The sequence below is a fragment of the Taudactylus pleione genome, unplaced genomic scaffold, assembly GCF_031769625.1.
Source record: "Taudactylus pleione unplaced genomic scaffold, aTauple2 ptg000169l, whole genome shotgun sequence".
In the NCBI taxonomy this organism is placed as follows: domain Eukaryota; kingdom Metazoa; phylum Chordata; class Amphibia; order Anura; family Myobatrachidae; genus Taudactylus; species Taudactylus pleione.
The window spans coordinates 3099021-3120136 of record NW_028284571.1 but is presented as its reverse complement, the minus strand read 5'-3'; the positions used below and the strand labels follow the sequence as shown (position 1 = coordinate 3120136).

Below are 21116 nucleotides of genomic sequence, written 5' to 3'. Positions count from 1 at the left end.
CTCAGAGAATATAGGCATGCTGCATATCATTTTAAGCAGCAGAGGCTGCTTCTACTATGCATTCGCTGTGCGAATAAGACGCATTTGAAGGTAAAAAGACGCAAGAAAAGATGCTTGGCGCTATCGAGTCACACTGAGCTCCCGCGTTGTGTGGTGTGACTTGTAGCACACAGAGGACAGATGTATGTGGGCACATCTGTGCCAGGCTTTGCCCCTATTTATCTTATTCTCTAATGTAGCACTACATCAGTGTTTCCACAAGCACTACTCATGGCTCCCAAGACTTTGCATGCTCCTATATACAACTGCGTTCACCTGAGTGCTGAAGCCTAACACAACGCCGACAGTCTTGTGTGCTTATTTTAATAGAGCTTCACATGACCTGGGAAGAGAGAGAATTGTAATTTATTTATAGTGGGTCTCTCTAAATTATCATAAGATTTAACTGTCCTTTGCCACAGTACCACCATTGTACAGTGTACATGTAGCCTATACAGTGTGGTGATAGGCCTGTCCAGTATCCACACAGATAAAGGATATAAATTTACCAAAGGCAAAGGTCAGCACTGAGGATTTTTGTGAATTGATAGATTATACAGGATATTGCCTCATCTCATATAATGGCCATCTCGAATGTGCACTGTCGGTATGTAGTCAGAAAGCCGGTGGTCAAAATGCCGGCCGCCGGTTTCCCGACTGTTAAATCCCAGCATGGGACTAATGATAGGTATCTAAATACCGCCGCCTATCATCAGCCCAATGTCGAAATCCCGATGCCCGGCATTCCGATCGTAGGTAAGCCGGGGGTCGGGATCTGTTAGCCGCCGGGGGGGTGTTAGGTTTAGGGACCTCCCAGGAGGGTTAGGTTTAGAGATCGTGGAGGGGTGGTTAGGGTTAGGCACATGGGGGGGAGGTTAGAGTTAGGCACCCCTAAGGGAGGGTTGGGGTTAGGGGGGGGAGAAGTGTGGGTTAGTATACTTACCAGGCGCCGTCGGGATCTTAATCTGCCGGACTTCCGGCGTCAGTATTTCATCCGCTGGGCTTAGGTCTGGCGGTATGTCATACCGATTCCACACTGTCAGTGGGTACATTTTTATGGATTTTGCTCTATTCAACAGACTGTCTGTTTTATATCATACTTTTAAAGAGTGAAAAAGGGTAACAAAGAAATAAAAGTCAAGGTTTTTAAAAACAACATTACGCCACACTGTATTTTCATTCCAAAGTAAATGCGTATTGTGGATTTTGAGGACAAATCAAAGCACAAGCTAGCTGCAGGAAACCACATTTTATGTGAAACAGTAATTCTGCACCTCCTTTTTGTCTAAGTCAGCTATCTTGTACATTCATTGTCCACTCGAGTTTTATCCTGGGAGGTGCGGAGAGGGAGAACCATTGGCACGTTCCCTCGGTTCTTCTCTCTTACCTGCACACACATTGAATATATGAATCTAGCAGTTTGTGGTTTTTGGAAATTTTGTTACATACCCTTCAGCATAAACATAGTACATTGTGACCTTGTAAATCTTATTTTAATTAAAATTGGAGACTTTACTTCAAATCCCTTGCTGAGTTTCTTGGCCTTGTGCTGACATCTGCTCCCTTATTAACTGTTCTAATAGCCCATGGGAACATTAACCTTTGCTGGATCCAATTCTCCTATCAGTCATTAGTAGGGTTTACCATAACCTATATTTTCTGAGACTTTGGGGAATAGCGCTAAGTGCCATTACAATGACTGTGTCTTTGCCATGCAAAGTTCAAGCTTTGAAACATTGATAAGTTTTTAAGTACGGTGTTCTGCTTTGCCTTTGTTCAACTTCATTATTGTGATAGGACAAGTTGCAGACTTATGTGGCATTAAAGGGAGCGATGGATTAATTCAGCTTTCTTATTCGTTCCTTGGACTTTCTCCAGGATAGACTCGCTGGCCTGTAGTGCATAATACATCTTTCCAAATGAGTACCTGATTCCACATAAGGAATAATATCTATATAATCTCCTCTCTCCTTTTCCCCCTCCTTCTCTTTCTTGAGTTCATATGTTACCTATTTATTCTTCATTCAGCACCTGGTCTGAATTGGCCTCAAACTGAATGGTAATTTTCATTGAAGTGTTTATAACATGCAGTCTTTCTTAACATGAGACATATGCCTGGAGCTGTGCAGGCCCCCTGTACATTTGCCAACTTTACAAGTCGGCCAAGTAGAGCAGGAAATCAATATACTGCTACATTCATTAGTCTGCTGTTGTTGTTGTTTTTTTTTTCTTGAACATGCAAATGTCTCAAGGATTTTTCTCCAGAAGCTTAATGCTTCACAAGGCAAATGTGATGATTGGAAATTCTGGGTTTCGGCACTAATGACCTTGACGTTCTCGTGTCAGCCTGTTGTTGTGATGGAGTGTTTTGTTTTTTTGTCACACAAGTCATATTTATACAGCAGCCCCAACTGTTTTGAACAAACAGAGGTCAATTCAATTAGGTTCAATGTGTGGGTGATGTGCCATTGTGATGGTGTTTGAAGAACCCTAACAAATGCACCCCTACATCATCCCTAAATCACCTGTACTTTGTCCCTACATGTGGCACTTTAGTTTGCAGCTCCATGGGGGTGACTATTAAAATGCACAAATTGAGGCTACCGCATGCGTAGGTTCTGAACATTTTGCATGAATGAGCAATACTTTTATTTTCTTCTTCAGGGTCCTTAGGGATCCACAGGGATACCATGGGGAAATGTGGTTGGAGTGATCCAGGCAGCAAACAGTTAAGTTTTCAGCTCCCAGGATGCCTCCAGTCCTCCTCCACATATACCCTTCCCCCAGTGGCCACACTGAGAAAAAAAATAAAACATTTTTAGGGCACTCAGTTTTGAGTTTAGTGCGACAGGATTCAGACACACCTTTTATAACAGTGGAACTACTGCTCAGGCAGTCCTTAGCTTTTTATTTTATGATTTATTTTTTACTATTCAAGCAAGCAGCTATTCCCACTGGTGCCGCAACACCAGTAACCGGACTGGTGATTACCAGCAGGCACCAGCGGAGCTTGGCTAGCGGAGATGCTGGGACCCAGGACTGCTGCCTGAAGCACGGGGACGCTGCATCCGGGGGACACTGCATCCGCTCCCCCACTAGACCACCAGGACAAGTCAGTCTGACGTCAGGGACAGTGGCGGCGGCCATGTATAAGGCCAGTGCACCCGGGGGTTGTTATAGTATAGGGGAGGTAAGCTCTCCCCGGCAGCCCCTCCCCCAGCCCAGACGCCGATCCAGCGGAGGTTTTCCAGCGTCTGGGTTGCTCCTCCTACCCTCCTCTGTTTTGAGACGCACAGTGACCGCTATAATTGTTGTGCTGAAGCTGCTGGTCTCTGGAGGTTTGGGTCTGGTCTCCCTGTATACCTCTTTAATTATGGCTAGCAAACCTGAATGTCCGTGTCCGGGCTAATCTCATTGGATGATAGAGATAGCAATCATGGAATTTGATGCCTATTAGTTGTATCCCCTATATATAGGGGATGTCCTGACTGTGGCAACTCACTGGTGAGGAAGTGAGCAAGCCGTCCAGGTGAAACGATCGTCTTCTGATACACTTTATCCGTGACCTGCCGGTACTGTATGGGAACCAGACCTGCAGACACCACGATCCTCCCATCAGACGGTGATATGCATCCTTTTATTTAAATTGTAGTGTTCTGGCACTACACCCACTTATAAGCACCGATATGGTTACACTTACATATTGAGACCTCTGACTCTCTCTCATTAGGACACCTGCCAGCACGCGCTGCACTGTTCATAATACCGGCGTTTTGCTGGGAGATTAGCTGCCCGGAGAGCAGAAGTGTCTATACTGTTTTTTTTGTGTGTGTTCTCTTTGTTGTATGCACCACATTATATACAGTATCTGCAACACATGTGGAGGCAGCGACTAGACGATTTCAACATTATCAGCTGATGCATAACTGTAATAGAGGTGGCTACTTATTACCATTGTGTACTGTATACTGTGTCCATTAGATAAGGACCCTAATAACCACCTTTTGGCTATTAACAGAACTGCATTGCTGTGTTAATTGTCATGTATCTTGTATTGCTATAAATAGGAATTATTCAACACTGCTTTGCCAACGGTCATTTATCATTTCATTAGCAACCTTTATATTTGTAGCAACTGAAGATTAGAGAAAGTTACAAAAACTTGTGAGTTCTAATATTCAGGCCATGGTGAAACTAAATCGTTGTTATGTGTTCAGAATACTCACATGAGCTAAATTATGAAAAATACACCTGTTCATTGTATTGTGTACAATATCTAATGGTGCTGTGCTCCAGACATTACTGGTGATCTTTTGATTGGAGGCAAATGCAATATTGACTGTCTGTGGGTGTTTTGACATGGAATTCAAATTTGTTTATGCTTGCATAACCTACTTGTATATTGAATGATCAGTAGGTGTGATACAATTAGCCAGTTCACTTTTATCTCTATGGAATAATATATACTTATGTAAGGAGGAAAATGTGAATCCTTGTCTGGGTAAATAAGTGTTATCTAGAAATTATTAGTGATTGATAATTGTGTGTATACTCTAATTTTGTGCTTATACATATATTTTAATCTTTTTCAAATATATTTGACTCATTTATTTTAAGATATACCAATAAAAGTTACATTTTAGGTAAATAATTTAAACCAATAGGAGTGCCCCCCCAAAGAAGTATGCTTTTCTCTCTCCTTTGTATGTACCTCTCCCCAGAGGCCAGGTTACAGTATACAGTGCTCAAAATCCTGCCAAGCATTGTGCTTTGAGAAGTTGATTCAGGGCCCATTGCAAGTATATTGTATATGTTGTTACTACCTATTTTTCTGTACTGTCAGTTATAACTATCACTACTATTTCTCCTCAATCAACTTACCTCGTTGGGCCTCACGTCGTCCTGGATTCCGGCGCCAGGATTATGACAGGCGTCGGTATCTCGACGCCTGTCATAAATCCCTAGCCGGCATTCTGGCATCGGGATTGTGACTGGCGGCCTTGCGGCCAACGGTCACATAACTACATCCCAATCAGAGGCATGCCTATTACAAGTAGTAACATCTAGCGCAGGGATGGGGAAACATCAGGCCCGGGGGCCTTATAAGACCCTCGGAATCATTTGGTCTGGCCCTCTGAGCTTTTTTTTGCTAGCCTCATTTGACTAGCAGGGTGCCTAGAATGGTACCCTGCAGCCAGAATCTATGCAGCAGTGGTGCCTGGAGCTTCCTTAGGACGCTTCAGACGGTCAAACCGCAGCCCTTACAGCTCCCCGGAGCATCCTCAGGATGCTCCGGGCGTTGCTGTAATCATCGGCGATTGTGGCCCCGCCCCCGTGTGACATCATGTGGAGGGGGCATGGCCTGAACCAGGCCCGCAAATGTTATATATATCAAAATGGCCCTCAGCAGAAAAAAGGTTCTCCACCCCTGATCTAGCGGATCCTTTATTTACTTATATGATCACTAATTGATTTAAAAAAAATTTATATTTATATTTTATGTAGGGGCTGCACTCCCATGTACACCACGAAAAAATATATGTAATTACAACAGAAAAAATTTTGAGTTTGCTCAATAATCACAAGGTATTGTAGAGAGACTGTTTATTTGTATATGTTTTAAAAAAATCTGACAGTGTGATATGAAACACACATAGAAAATTGGGATAGAAGGAAACCAAGCTCGCTATCACTAGCAGCTGGAAAGAGGTTGTCAGCCTCTAAAAGGTCAACAGACTATAAAATAAATAAAAGGATCCAGCACTCAGAATTACCAAAAAAAAATCATACAATATGAATAGATACTCTTAGTGGACGGATGAGTTATTATTGTAATTAAACATTTATTAAACCGTAGATACTCTAAAATCTAAAATAAGAACAATTAATAAGTGGTCACATTAAAAGACCAGGTTATGGAATGCGCCACAACCCATAATTTGCAGAATCAACACTAAGGGACTGTCTGGATTTAGTGATTCACCACTTGATAACTATCTGCCACTTATTGGACCTTTTAAAAGGGACATTTGGAGGTAGTCCTAATTTCAGCTATATTTTCAGGAGAGATCTAGTGGCTTGTTATCTATAAGAGACTCTTTTAATGTGACGACTTATTCATTGTTCATACTCTAAAATCTAAAATAAGAACATGTTTTAATAAATGTTTAATTACAATAATAACATCTGTCCTCTAAGAGAGTCTATTCATATTGTATGATTTTTGGGGGTAATTCTGAGCCCTGGTTCATTTATTAATTTGTGATGTGAAACGCGTTGGTGGTTTCCTGTTGGTATCCTGTCACCGCCCACTTTGGAAGATTCAACACGACTGGAGCTCCCACTCGGAATATACTGTACGTCACAACAACACTCTATCTCTTCCTTCTGGGACATGGTGAACTTTATTTGATGCTTATTTATTCTTATACATGTACAGGATTTTAATCCTTTTTTATTAAATATATTATTAAATTACTATACTATGCTTTCTTGTGGTGTTGTTGGTGCTGGGATCTATTGCAGACCTGCTGTGACCTTCTTATCATTGCTGTGACAAATACAATTTAAGTGGAGCAATATCAGATAAGCCTGTCTCAATTATTTTGAAGTACAATATATGAGATTTATCATCATTTCATTGTTTGGCAAAATTACTACTCTATGGCGCCTTCCTACTTTGATTTTTTTGTTTGTTTTATATATATATATATATATATATATATATATATATATTATATATATACTGTATATATACTTTCGGAGGAAGAAATTTTGTGATTGTTTTGTTTGTTTTGTGTTTTTTTAAAAGAATAGTGCTAATATTTTCATGTTTGTCATTGGTTTCAGAAATAGTACTTAATTAACCACTTAACTTACAAATTTTTTTTCCAAAAACTGCTCAGAAATTGTCTTTATTTTTTATGACTGAATTAGATCAAGAACATCTTTTTAAAACATATCTGACGCAATTTTTGAATTTTTTTTTATTTTTAAACACTGTATACCATAAAAATTGCAATTTTTATGCTATACTGTAATGATGGCCGACGGTTCGACCAGCAATAGAAACCATTGATTGTTTGAGGCCACGGTCACTGATGTGTCCTTAACATCGGTTTACAAACCATTGATGGTTCCACACCCCTGCTGGACCCCTTCGCACCCCGCTGGGACCCAGTACCCTGCCATAGAAGCCACAGAACCCCCGCAATGCAAGCCACACCCGCCTACGCCGCTGGACCACAGGTATTGTAAATACTGAAAAAAAATTCCATATCCGGAACTCTCCTGGTCCCGAGGATTTTGGATATGGAAAACTCTTAACCTGTACATATATACATTTATATATATATATATACATATATATACATATACATACATTTATATATATATATATACATACATGTGTGTATATATATTTATGTATGTGTATATATGTATATATATATATATATATATATATATATAATTGCCCGATCACTGGCCAGCAGTGATCGGGACACACGGGGAGGCGGAGCTGAGACCGGATACATAGCAGCAGCCGCAGCTCCTGCTTCTGGTAGTCAGTGATCACTGTTCTGTTGCTCTGGAGCGGCAGCGGGAGGGTGTCCCGCTGGTGGCCCGGGTACATAGCAGCAGCCGCGGCTGAAGGGGGGTGAGGGGGGTGAGGCTGGCTGCCTGATCACTGCTGGCCACAGTGACCGGGTCACAGCAGCAGCCGCGGCTGCAGGAGGCTAAAGGAGCCTTGGCTGCTGTTCTATGGGAAGTGCACCAGGAGGGAGGTGCCGCCCAGAGCCGGCCCTAAGCATAGACAAACTAAGCCTAGGGGCATCCAAGCCCGCCTAGGATTGGTGAAAATTTGGTGCTGGCATGGCTAGAGCACCTTCTGCCAGCTGAGCAGAGACTCTGGCAGCTGCTACTGTCAGGTGAGCTCCGATCGGGCCTGGCAGCAGCAAACAGTGAGCGGGCAGCAGCGGAACCACAAGCGGAAGTTTGCAGGGGCGGGACATCTGGACAGCGGCTAATGGCTATCGCCAGGCCGGATATGGGGCGTCACACAATCAGAATGAGCTTCTGGACCTCCTGGACTATAAGTAAATGGTCGCGAGAGGGCTGCTGTACCATGGGCCTTTGCGGTGCCTGGAGTCGTGAGTCACACCTCACGGCTCTGGGCTGCGCCACCAGCATTAATCACACATAGCTGCGGCCTGAGACCTGAAAAGCGGGTCCACTGTCCGTGGCTTACTGTACCTTGAGGTGGACGACTCTGCAGGCTGCTCTCAAGTAAAGTAAGTTTGGAACTGGGAGAGGGTCAGGGTGCTGTGGTGCTCACTGCTGACAGAGGGGTGGTATGCTTGGAATGGAGTGGTGGGTGAGGATGGGTGCTGGTGCTGTGCTAGGTGAGGGTCCCTTCCGCGAGGCCACACCTCCTTTCAGAATCACACGGGGAGGGGGAGCACCACCCAAAATCTTGCCTAGGGCACTAATTTGGCTAGGACCGGCTCTGGTGCCGCCTGTGCCCGATCACTGTGGCCAGCAGTGATCGGGTCATACAGGAGGGAGATCCGCGGGAGTAGAGGGACCAGCAGGTCCTTCTGATATAGGCGGTTGTGTGAAGATTAGCTTTCTGCAGCCGCCTAGTGGGCATTTCTGATTGGTGGCATCAGATGCTACCATGTCAGGGAAAGCCCAGCCTGGTGTGGTCGCATCGTATGCGACTGTGCCAGGCAAGTGGTTAAAGTAATTAAATAAAAAAAGTCTTTATTCCTTAATTTCTAATGTAAGTATACTGTATATAGATAGAATTTCATTCCAAATGCAAAATAAGAGACTGTACCCTGTGTATTTCATCAGTCATGAAAGATTGGGACAAGTCCAGGGACAGACATTCCCAGATATCAATCAATACAATTTAGAAATGTAATTTAAACTTACATTTGGCAAATATGGCATAGCACCATAGTGTATCAGATTATACTTGTTTTGTGGGTGTCATGGTAGTCTGGACGGGTGAGCAGTGTGAAGCCTGCAGTGGATATTGATTATCAGGCATATATTACATTTTTCTTCTGTGCACTAGTGAAATAAGCTACATAAGAAAGGGGTGTAGGTGTGTTAAATATTCTAAAGTGAGAAACCCCTTTAAAGGTGTTCGGTATGTTTTGTCGACATGGTCCTAATTTTGACATGCACCATTTCTACATTGACCATATTGACATTCATAATGTTGACACTTTGACAAGTCAACATGATTAAAATGTAGACAAAGAGTGGGTCCCGGTAATGCGGCCTAACTTACCAGCGTTCCAGTTGCAGCGGTGTCTTCAGGCACGGCATTGTCAGCTAATGAGGAGTCATCTAATCCAGCGGTTCTGGCAGTGAGACCCCCTAACCCGATCCCCGCAGTTTGTCCTAACCCTCCCCCCACAGATGAACCCTAACCCATTATGAACATGTCAAAATTCTGCAGATGTTATCATGATCCTTGTCAACATCCTAAACGTCAACATTTTGATTGTTTACATCAGTGATTCCCAATTTCGCTCCTCAAGGCACACTAACAGTCCTGGTTTTAGTGATATCCATGCTTAAGCACAGATGGTTAAATCAAAATAACTAAGGTACTAATTAAGTCAGCTGTGCTCAACTATGGCTATCCTTAAAACCTGGACTGTTAGTGTGCCTTGAGGACCATGGTTGGGAACCCCTAGTCTACATGGTGACTGCATCCCCTTTAAAGGTATCCATGTTTAACAAGTAAGCATTCGTAAACATATTTGAAACAAGTCTTTCATTTGGAAACTCCATACTGAAAACTTGATTTGTGTTTTCTGTGAAATAGGAGTAAGTGCTGGATTTCCTTTTATTATTAGTATTATTATTATTATTATTATTATATTTAAGTCTCCACAAAGTGTGCGCTGCGCCATACAAAGATTTCAGTAACTGGATATCAGAGCATAAAATCACACTTTATAAATAGATTTTCACAACTTCTATAAGCTGGTTTCCTACGCTCTCCGTTCAGTACAATGCCACAATCACATAGCAAGTGTAAAGCTTGCACTCCTCTACCCCAAAAATAGTCTACAACTCTATTAATGTTTTTGATGGTGAAAAAAATCATCGCTAGTGTCAAATCAGAAGTTTTCTTTAGCAGAAAAACATCCAGGAAAAGTGTCTTCATTATTTCACAGCATTTCTAAGCTATATGAAAATGTATTGTAAACAGTCTTACATAGTACTGTGTGTGCTGTTTTCAGGAACACAAATTAGATAAACTACAAGCAGCAAATAATTAAAATTAATTCCTTGGAATTTTATAAACAAACAATACAATTAATGTGTAAAGACATGGACTAAAGTGAGTTTAAAATAATTTGGCTAGTCTCTAATTGAAAAATCCTATTTTGAAAGTTGATTTTAGTGTGACCATTACCCTGAATGATTGTGTTAAAATAATTCCAACAAAAGTTAAATTTGTATCACTGCTTAATTTTGTATGTCACTTTCATCTAAAAGGTGGTAGATTGGAGTATTATAGAATCTTATGGTTAAAAGGCTGGGATCGAAGTTAGCCCATACAATATACCTTTAGCTGCCTGAGTACAATTGTGTTTTAATCACAGGGCAAACAATATATTAGGAGCACTCTATATTAAGGTGCGTACACACTGGACGATTAAAAATTAGCGATTACGACACCATAACCGTTCAATTGCTCATTAATCGTTCAGTAATCGTAAAGTATAATGTCAAAAACGACCAGCGATGCACGCTCCCGCTGGTCGTTTTCAACAATAATCATCGCCTGAACATGCTGGTCAATCTGCCAATAACAACAGGTTGGGCATGTACGGGGATGAGGGAGGGTGCCTGCACTGTATGACATATTCAGTGTGGACACATCATCCACTGCACAGGAAGATGAACGATTGTACGATTACAATGTCGTAATCTTACAGACGTTCCTCTATCACCCAGTGTTTACACACCTTTACAGTGTGTTTAGAATGAATAGGACATTGCTGCAATCAAACTTCGACAATGTTTCATATAGACATTGGTCGTTATCGTGTAGCTACATTAATCCACCAACAGTATCTAATTATCTCATAACCTCTATTAGTGATCAAAATATTGTACAGTCCCCAAATATATAACATACGAGTGAGTAATACTAATTTACTCTGGACACTGATGGTACAGTAAACTATGTCCTGATTACTCTTCTATATAATGTTGTGTTTTGGATATAGTATATGACCCTATTACATACTTTTAATCTAACTTCAAGCTGTATGCTGGTATCATCATGTCACAATAGGTAATCCTATTTTATAGCCCCCTCTCAGAATAGTCTGATAAGGTGAACAGCTTTGTAATTGTGGCCTCAAAATGTGTGGCCTTATTTAATGATCACACATTGATTTATCAAATAGCAATCTTATTTATGGCCAGAGCCAGATTAACAATGGGGCGGATGGAGCTACAGCTCCAGGCCTCCACATAAAAATAGGCCTCACCATCATGACAGCATGATGATGACCAGCTGGCCACACAGTGGACTATATAAATCATAAGTAATATTTTTATGTATTTAGACAGTGCAGCTGTTAGTGTAGGGATGTACACGCCCACTTCGCTCTAGCACCACCCACACAGCACTGGTCACACCCACACAGCAATGGTCACAGCTCCTTCCTTTCTCAGTATAGACCCTTGAACATTTTGAGCTCCAGGCCCATTAGGTCCTTAATCCGACCCTGTTTATGGCCATACACGAGAACCTTTTATACACAGTGAATGGTTTATTTAATAATTACACGCTGATTTGAAAATAATAGGCAGCCCATTGCATGTTTATATACTAAATTTATTCAGAGCACACTTATTGTATTTGTCATATCATCCCCAATATATTTTGTATTCTAAATCTATGGGGATAGTCAGCAATATATAATGTGGTCACACAGTGGACTCCACGTGGTACATGTGTTGTAGTTGGCAGCGTATTATTAATGATCTCTCCGTTCGTTAATCCAGATAGAGATTGTAGTTTACAGAACTTTACACACGTAACCAGACTCACAGTGAGTGTTCTTTCTCCCATAAACGTTCACAGTGAGTTTAAATATTACGTTTGGTTTAGAGAATGTATGTTCACAATAAGTTGAGGTATATGGTTTAATATGAGGAGAATGAATCACAGTAACGCTGATATAATTTGTGCTCAAGGGCTAATAGTAGCTGACTCTACACATTAGCAGCGTGCATACCTATATCCCTTATCCCTGTTCACACAACAACATGCAGGATAGGTATAAAGAGGGTTAGTTCTCTAATACATATTAATAGTGCTAGTGCGTCTTATAATAAGAGGCTAGGAATAGCCGCCTTCTCTCAACACCCACAGCATAAAGCCTCACATTAAAACAACATATCAACAATATTTTATTTTTAGACATATATAATGACACAGCCGAAAGCGCATTTCGCTGTTCAAGCTTTAACCAGCCAGGTTAAAGCTTGAACAGAGAAACGCGCGTTGGCACATGTACTACGTGGATCATGTTGTTAGCAGTAGCACCTTCATGGTGATTGAATTATGTCATTATAATTTGTATACATTTGAGGTTTCAGAAACAATATTATATAAGAAAAATGTTCCCTAATACCTGTGCAGTTTATCTTCCCTTTTGCTATGAGATGTGCGCTGTACTCCTGAGGATAGGAAGCTTATGCCTACACACAATTGCATTTAATCTAGAAATAAATGCATCAAAACAGAGATTTAATCACTGGTATAACAGGAGATGAAGCCCCTGTTTTTCTGAAATAGGTTTCCGAAGTTGTGTTCAGTTGGTGCTTTATGGCGTTTCAGTACCAATGATTGTGAATACTCTACTGGTGCGAGTCTGATATGCCTCAATAGGTCTTTACAATGCTGCGAAAGCTATTACAGGTTGAGTCTCCCATATCCAAAATGCTTGGGACCAGGGGTATTTTGGATATCGGAATATTCCGTATTTTGAATAATTGCATATCATAAAGAAATAGAATGGGACCCAAATATACACACAGAATGCATTTATGTGTTATATACACCTTATACACACAGCCTGCAGGTCATTTTATACAATATTTTCAATAATTTTGTGGCTCAAGCAAAGTTTGTGTACAGAAATTAAATTCATTTATGTGTTATATACACCTTATACACACAGCCTGAAGGTAATTTCATACAATATTTTTTTATTATTTGTGCCTTAGACAAAGTTTGTGTACATTGAACCATCAAAAATCAAAGGTTTCATTATCTCAGTCATGCCAAATGAATTCCGTATTTCAGAATATTTGGATATGGGAGACTCAACCTGTAGTGATATTTTCCTAAAGGATTATAATAATGCAGCTAAAAAGCATGAATTTGTGAATTAAGAAACATTCTAGGCTGCAGAATGCTGTATATTTCCTGTCTAAACCATTGTCAGTGTCTGAATGTAAAACCATTCCCTTGCCTTCTTCACATTTCCAGCGATCTATTTGGTGCCTTATAAGTAACTGCTTACTTATCACAACATGGGAGGAATCCTAGACCACAGTCTACAATGAGGTAATCACGAATGCCTGGCAGAGCATGCAGAAAGTATTACTCAGATTAGGTCATCTTTATTGATAAATAATTGTGAGCTGCTCTCTTCTCAGTATTTTTGTAGAGCATCCGAGCGTCCAAAGTAGCTTCTTTACCCAGCCCCAATGGCCTCTGCTGGACGCTGCACATTACTCCCTGAATACATTGTAAGGCTGTCCTTTTTCGTTTGAAAAGTCAGACGTCTTTTGTCAATTAATTTAAACATAAAAACATAGAATTTGTGCTGTCACATAAAATATTAATAAGCAGCAATGTGTAGTGATCAGATCAGATGTATTGTAGAGAAACTGAAGCATTTGAGTGGGATACCTAAGGGACACCTCTTATGTTACCGTGAGGTATCTGCTGTCCAAATACTGATACTGGATTTCGCTATCTAATAAAAAAGAAGAGAGAGAATATGATTACACCCCTAGTTGGAAATGGGACACAGACACAGCTAGCTGCTACTCCCAGGTACAGTATAGGACTTGATCTGAGGTGGTGAGGTTTGTAAATGAATAAAGTGGTCAGTCTGAAAGATATAAAAATACAGCGTCTGCATTTTTGTCCCCTGACATTTGCTGATTGCATGGTGACCTTTAGGTCTAATACTTGTAGTTCTGACCGTTCCCTAGGGCAGAGTTGGAGATGTGGTCTGCATGATGCCCCAGTCTAGTCCTGGGGCACCTATGTACCTCCCTTCCTAGTGCCAGGTGAGGAGCTGAAGCTATGAAGCCTGTAGGGGACACCACTAGGCTTCTCCCCATCCCCCATGCTGTTCAGGGAAGGTATCTTAATAACTCTGTACAACAAATTAATACTTTTAATTTGTTTCCTTTCTAAAAATAGTTATACATTACTAATTTGAGGTCAAGAAAAACTAAAATGATTTCAGAATGTTTTTACTAGCTCTATTTTTTGAGCTACACTACTTGCACTATACTGTATGTACATTAGTATTATAGTCATAGTGAAAATCTATTTTAAAATAATCTGATATTTTCTTGATTGAATTAAAACAACTGTTATTTATTTTCTATCAATCACAAATAAGAACACAAAATGAAACAAACATACAGCATACAAAACAAACATACAGCATAGGAAAGTACTATCTAATATAGTGGCCTATTCATGGGGGTGCTTTCTTCTTGCTTGTCGCTTGTACTCCTCTTCTGGGGCATCTTTTGTCACTGTCCAACAGTAGTGATCACCTACCCTGATATCTTTGTTCCATTGCTGAAATGTCTTGGTGGAATCGCTCACTATGCTTGTCACTCAGTGCACCACAGTTATCTTGTGTGGGTAATCCCGTGAATCACATATATTTGAATAGGGGAGGGGACAAATAACTGATTAATTGGGTCATTAGGCCCCGCCCCCTCTGCGCAGATCACAGATTGCTGGTAAGATTCTCTCCATTCTGCCCACTTCACTAGTAATACCCCTATATCGTCATAAATGGGCTATATCTCGGAACTCAGAGCTAACTGAGAGTTTTAAATGTCATATTCATTCTTTGCATGCTGACATCAATTAGAAGTAACTATTTTCAAATCGGAAACATTATCATTGTTGTGCAGTGTAATCAACACTTAATGCTGTGGACAGTCAAAACCCCTATATAAAAATGACATGAAATAGAAACCACAAAGTCCTCTCTCCCCCTGTATAATACAGTCATTACAGACCTCTGAGTGCTTTCCAGCTCTCCTTACGATAACAGAGAACAACATCTTGCATTCAACTGCACAACAAATGTAAATAACATGTCTTTAGTTATTTCAATGTATGAGAACTTTTATGTATATGTTTGAGAATGTTATTAGTTTTTATGATTGGCTATTGTGGTTCTAAACCAGGACTTTTGAAAGAAAGGTTGTTCTATTCACAATAGTGTTAATGCTAATGCCGACTACAACAATAGGAAATTTGACAACTATGCAGATGAAAATGAAGGGAAACAAAGACAACAGAGGGTGCATTTAGGAGGATCTTGGTGGTTTGTAGTTGTTATATGTGTACACAATTCTCATTCAGGCTGTAGCATGTACAGCTGTGGTGTCTGACTATCTGTACGGACCATGCTCGTGAGTGTTGCCCCTCTCTCTTTCTAAGTCCGTGTTTGTATCTGTTTCAATCACCTTTTCTCTTCCCACACATTAGCATCTCCTGTGCCTCATCTATTAATTCTCATGTCTGAAGACAAGTTTTATTTCACTCCTAATTAGCAGATTTCACAATGGGTGTTCACAAAGCATCTGTTTCCGCAGGAAGACCCATCTCCCACATACAAATTGCACGTACAATGTCTAGCATTGATCCGCCCCAGTGAAAGGGACACGCACAGCTGCAGCTCCTGCCACAACAGCCTTCTTGTTAGGGAAGATAACACAGAACTAATGTTATTCTGCCTACACAGTAAACTGGAGGGAATTCTCAATGACGGGGAGAAAACACTCTCCCTAAATTATCGGGGCTTCAGTGGAGTGAAGTCATGTTCTTTATCATATCTTTAAAGGTGCGTGGGATTGAAAGTGGATAAATGGAGCATTTGTATTTATATTATGTTCATACAGTATCTTTCAATAGCTTACGGTTAACCTTATAGCTGCTGTTGTGATTTTTTTCTTCTTTCTGTGTACCCCCCCCCCCTCCCTTTGTGATGTGTGATGGCGGCACGGTGTACGTATGTACGGGTGGGAAGAATCGCTCATGATTCTATTAGCACTGAAAAATTAGCTATAATAATTCTGCTGGCAGTGAAGTTGCAGTGATGGATTTTGTGTGAACTAAACTCATTGCCTAATTCACAGTCTATTTCCCAGTCTCATCTCTGATTGGGCACCAGTCGTCTGAGTGCTACTGAACGCATTACTTGAATCATCTAAGGGATAGGTGTCCTGGTCAGTTAATTAGCAATAAAGTATTGTGCCAAGGTCTAGCCTAAATTACGGGGCTCATCCCCTCCTCACCCCCTAATGCTCATCATCCCGATTCATTTAATATTTTATCATACTATATAGCTTATGACCCAAGTTCAGTGATCACAGGCATAAATGCTGCTGAAAATGTTAATTTAAATAATAATTGCAGGCACAATCAAAATACATATTTTCAGACTTCCCCAGCTGACGACTTCTACTCTCAGGACGACTTCTACTCTCAGTGTCTTCTCTTCCGTTCACAGATCCACTGGCTCAGTGTGACACTAAAGGGACTGTTGCAGTTTCTTAGTCAGGATGAGGTTAAAGGGAGGTTGACCTCTCTCTCAGGAGTAGGTATGATGTCCAAGCCAGAGAGGGAGGTCACTTCCATCTGGCTTGTCAGCGTTTTTGGGCTTCCCCAACCTTCCAGTCCCGTTATATATGCCCTCCCTCCGACTACCAGACTTGCCTCCCTCTTACAAATCATCTCGTTACCCCCAAACTACAAACACTGTGAGCGCCAGACCTGAGCAGTGAGCACTTTTGTCATCAGGGTGCAGTATGATGACCAGGTCATGCGACAACTAGTGTGCGCAAACTGCTAATATAGGTTTCATCCCAAATTGCAGACCCTTTGGCACATGTTCCATCATCTCCATTACACACATCCTAAAAACAGAGATACAGTAACTCCGTCTAAGAACTTCTCCTCCCCAATATAATGCACAATACCACAAACTATATAACCATTTAATAAAACAAAATTTGTTTTCCAAATGTACTAACCCCAAAACTTACATACTACCTCTTATCATACAGGATAGTAATCTCCCAAAGTCTAACATTTTCTCCTGGAGTGCCCTCTAAAGATCATTTCCCCCCATATCCCCCAAACTTCACATCCTGCAGATCATAACTAAACCCTGGGGGTAAATTAGTAAAAGTCAATTTTAGTCAGTTTTTATCAATTTTATATCAATCTAAATCGATTTGGGTTTCAGGGGCTAAATCGCACATTTACTAACATTTAAATATCATTATAAAAAAATCATGTTAGTAAATTAGCCCCTGCCCCTGAAGCACATCGATTTAGATAAATTCAAAATCAACCCCTGATCTTTAACCCAACCATGCAATTACCCTGAACAGCATGTTCCAAGTGTAAGACTGTATAATGTATCACATATAATTTAAATATAATAATGCTACACATACTGGCTCTTTGTGCTAGGATCCCACCATAAAGAGTACCCACCAAAACCCAAGCAAACCCAGAACCTACTACTGGGTACACAGAGTTTTCTCTTGTCCAACACCTCTTAATACCACAGTCACCTAGGCCAGTTTCCCCCAAACAGAGCTCCTCTGTCCTAAACTATTCATCCAAACCCCATAGCCCCCATTGTCTTGCATTCTCCCAAGCCCCATTGTCCTACAGCCCCCTAGTTTCATAGTCTGTGGCCACCGCAGGTTTCTCAATTCACTCATTCATACACTTCTTGGGGCTGCTTCTCTTTGTACAGTACTGCTTCTGAAAGTATATTTTTTTATATATAGGGTCAGTGGTCAGTATACAGAAATGAATACAAATCCTAGATAGATTTCTCTTTATAATTCAGTAGGAGTAATTTTATCAGCATTAATTAGGAGTGTTCAACAAGCCATCGGCAAAAGGGGCGGAGTATGAAGGCAAAATATCAGTGTAAACTTTGCTCACACTGTTAGGTGGAAATATATTTATTATAAGATCCGCCCACTCAGACAATGCAGCTGACTCACTTCTGGTTCACTTCTCACTTCTGCAGCCCACTAGCGCTGTCGTAAAATAGCCGCACACACAGGTCAATATCTGTGATTTTTTTCCCAACCAGGTTTGCCAATAATTGTAAGATAAATTTCTGCTGCACTATCATCAAATATGCTGTGATTTGTAAAAAAAAATGTACTTGACACACAGTATATTATAGGAGCTAGAGATCACTTTTTTTATATATAATTCAAATTTATTAATCAAATCACAGTTAAATACAGCCAGCATAATTCAGAAAAAACATAAAACACATAATATACATATAGCATAAAATCTAAATTAAATCAACCAACAGTATATAGTGATCCATTTTTAAAGAAATTAAGAGCAAGAAAATAATCTCGCAGCAACGGTGTGGCGAGCCATCAAAGAAAGAAAGAGTTGAGGAAAAAAAAAAAAGAGGAAAGGAGCAAAAAAATAAAATAAAAACTAAAGAAGAGGGGGAAAGTAGATATGTAAGCAGGGGGGGAGGGGTGGTCTCTATTCACAAATGCCATAAACTAAATTAAAACAAAGGGTAAATACTGAATATAGAGGAAGCATTTTGGGAAGTCAGCCAAGGGGACCATATTTTGTTAAAAGAATTTGAGGACTGACGAATTATAGCAGTCATATATGCCATCTTATAAACGTACCAAATACGTGAGAAAATCGCCTTCATGGGTGATGGTGTGGGATTTTTCCAGTCAGCTGCTATTTGCCAGGTCATGGCAGATACAATTTCCCGAAGCAGTTTTTTTTGGTGGTGGGAAGATTTAAGGGAAGAAGGAAATATTTAGGGTCAAGAGGAATCAGTAGTCTTGAATAGATGCGAGAGGAGATCGATAACACCCTGCTATATAATATATATATATATATATATATATATATATATATATAATTAGCCAGTTTTGGACACGACCAGCATATATGCAGAAAGGTACCCCGATTCTGACATCCCTTCCAGCACCTATTCGAAGTGTCGGGAAACATAGCTTTTAATCAAGATGGTACATAATATCACGAATATAGTAGTTTATAAGAATTTTCTTTCATTTTGACACAGATAGAGCTGGATGCGGCATTGTCCCAGATTTCTTTTCAGTCTTCACTATAGTGTGTCAAGATCCAGTTCCCATGCTAGTTCACGAGTGTCCCGGTTTAGACCCACTTCCTCACCTAAGAAGGCATAAATTGTGGAGATCAGACCCCTAGTAGAGGAGCGTTTCCAACAAATAGACTCAAAAGAGGTTAAAGGTCTACTAATCAGAGTAGAGCTAATTTTAGAATGAAAGTGCCTAATTTGTAGAAAAAGAAAAATCTGTAGAAGGAATTGCCGCTCTCCTTAATTTAAAAAAATTGAGGAAAGTTAACATCAGTAGTAATATAATTTAAGCAATATTTCCCAATAGACAAGTGGTAAAGGAGGATTTACATAAGCCTGGGGGAAGGCAGGATTATGGAATAATGGTATCAAAGGCGATGGACTTGGGGCTAATTTAAAGCGTCTATTAACAAAATCACTAACAGCTAACAAGCGGGAAATTACAGGGTGGGAAACCACTGTCTGGGGGTGACAAATCCTAGGAAGCCACAACAGGGAAGATACCATGGCAAGTCCCAGCTTCTCAGCCGCAATATCCACTCAGACCTTCCTTGCGTCAAAATTACACCACTGCACACAATGAGGAAGCTGCGCAGCAAAATAATATTTTGTAGAGTTAGGTACAGTCAGGTCCATAAATATTGGGACATTGACAGAATTTTCATATTTTGGCCTCTATTCACCACCACAATGATTTTGAAATTAAACAAACAAGATGTGATTTAACTGCAGACTTTCAGATTTAATTTGAGGGTAATTACATCCAAATCAGGTGAACGGTGTAGGAATTACAACGGTTTCTATATGTGCCTCCCACTTTTTAAGGGGCCAAAAGTAATGGGACAAACTAAACAATCCTAAATCTAACTTTCACTTTTTAATACTTTGTTGCAAATCCTTTGCAGGCAATTACAGCCTGAAGTCTGGAACGCATAGACATCACCAGACGCTGGGTTTCATCCCTGGTGATGCTCTGCCAGGCCTCTACTGCATATGTCTTCAGTTACTGCTTGTTCTTGGGGCATTTTCCCTTCAGTTTTGTCTTTATCAAGTGAAATGCATGCTCAATCGAATTCAGGTCAGGGGATTGACTTGGCCATTGCATAACATTCCACTTTTTAGCCTTAAAAAACTCTTTGGTTGCTTTTGCTGTATGCTTCGGGTCATTGTCCATCTGCACTGTAAAGCGCCGTCCAATGAGTCCTGAAGCACTTGACTGAATATGAGCATATAATATTGCCCCAAACACTTCAGAATTCATTCTGCTGCTTTTGTCAGCAGTCACATCATCAATAAATACAAGGGAACCAGTTCCATTGGCAGCCATACATGCCCATGCCATGACACTACCACCACCATGCTTCACTGATGAGGTGGTATGTTTTGGATCATGAGCAGTTCCTTTCCTTCTCTTCTCTTCCCATCACTCTGGTACAAGTTGATCTTTGTCTCATCTGTCCATAGGATGTTGTTCCAGAACTGTAATGGCTTTTTTAGATGCTGTTTGGCAAACTCTAATCTGGTCTTCCTGTTTTTGTGGCTCACCAATGGTTTACATCTTGTGGTGAACCCTCTATATTCACTCTTGTGAAGTCTTCTCTTGATTGTTGACTTTGA

General features: G+C 40.6%; 1 protein-coding gene and 1 long non-coding RNA gene across 3 annotated transcripts in view; one reads left to right on the top strand and one right to left on the bottom strand.

The window, feature by feature from the left end:
- The window catches only part of SCFD2 (sec1 family domain containing 2), a 610440-nt gene that overhangs the window by 243429 nt on the left and 345895 nt on the right, over window positions 1–21116 (top strand). The window lies entirely within an intron of this gene.
- Window positions 18831–21116, bottom strand: part of LOC148521377 (uncharacterized) — a 30881-nt gene continuing 28595 nt past the window's right edge. Inside the window, exon 3 of the long non-coding RNA XR_015878836.1 lies at window positions 18831–19573. This is a non-coding gene — a long non-coding RNA (uncharacterized LOC148521377). The remainder of the gene's footprint in view (window positions 19574–21116) is intronic.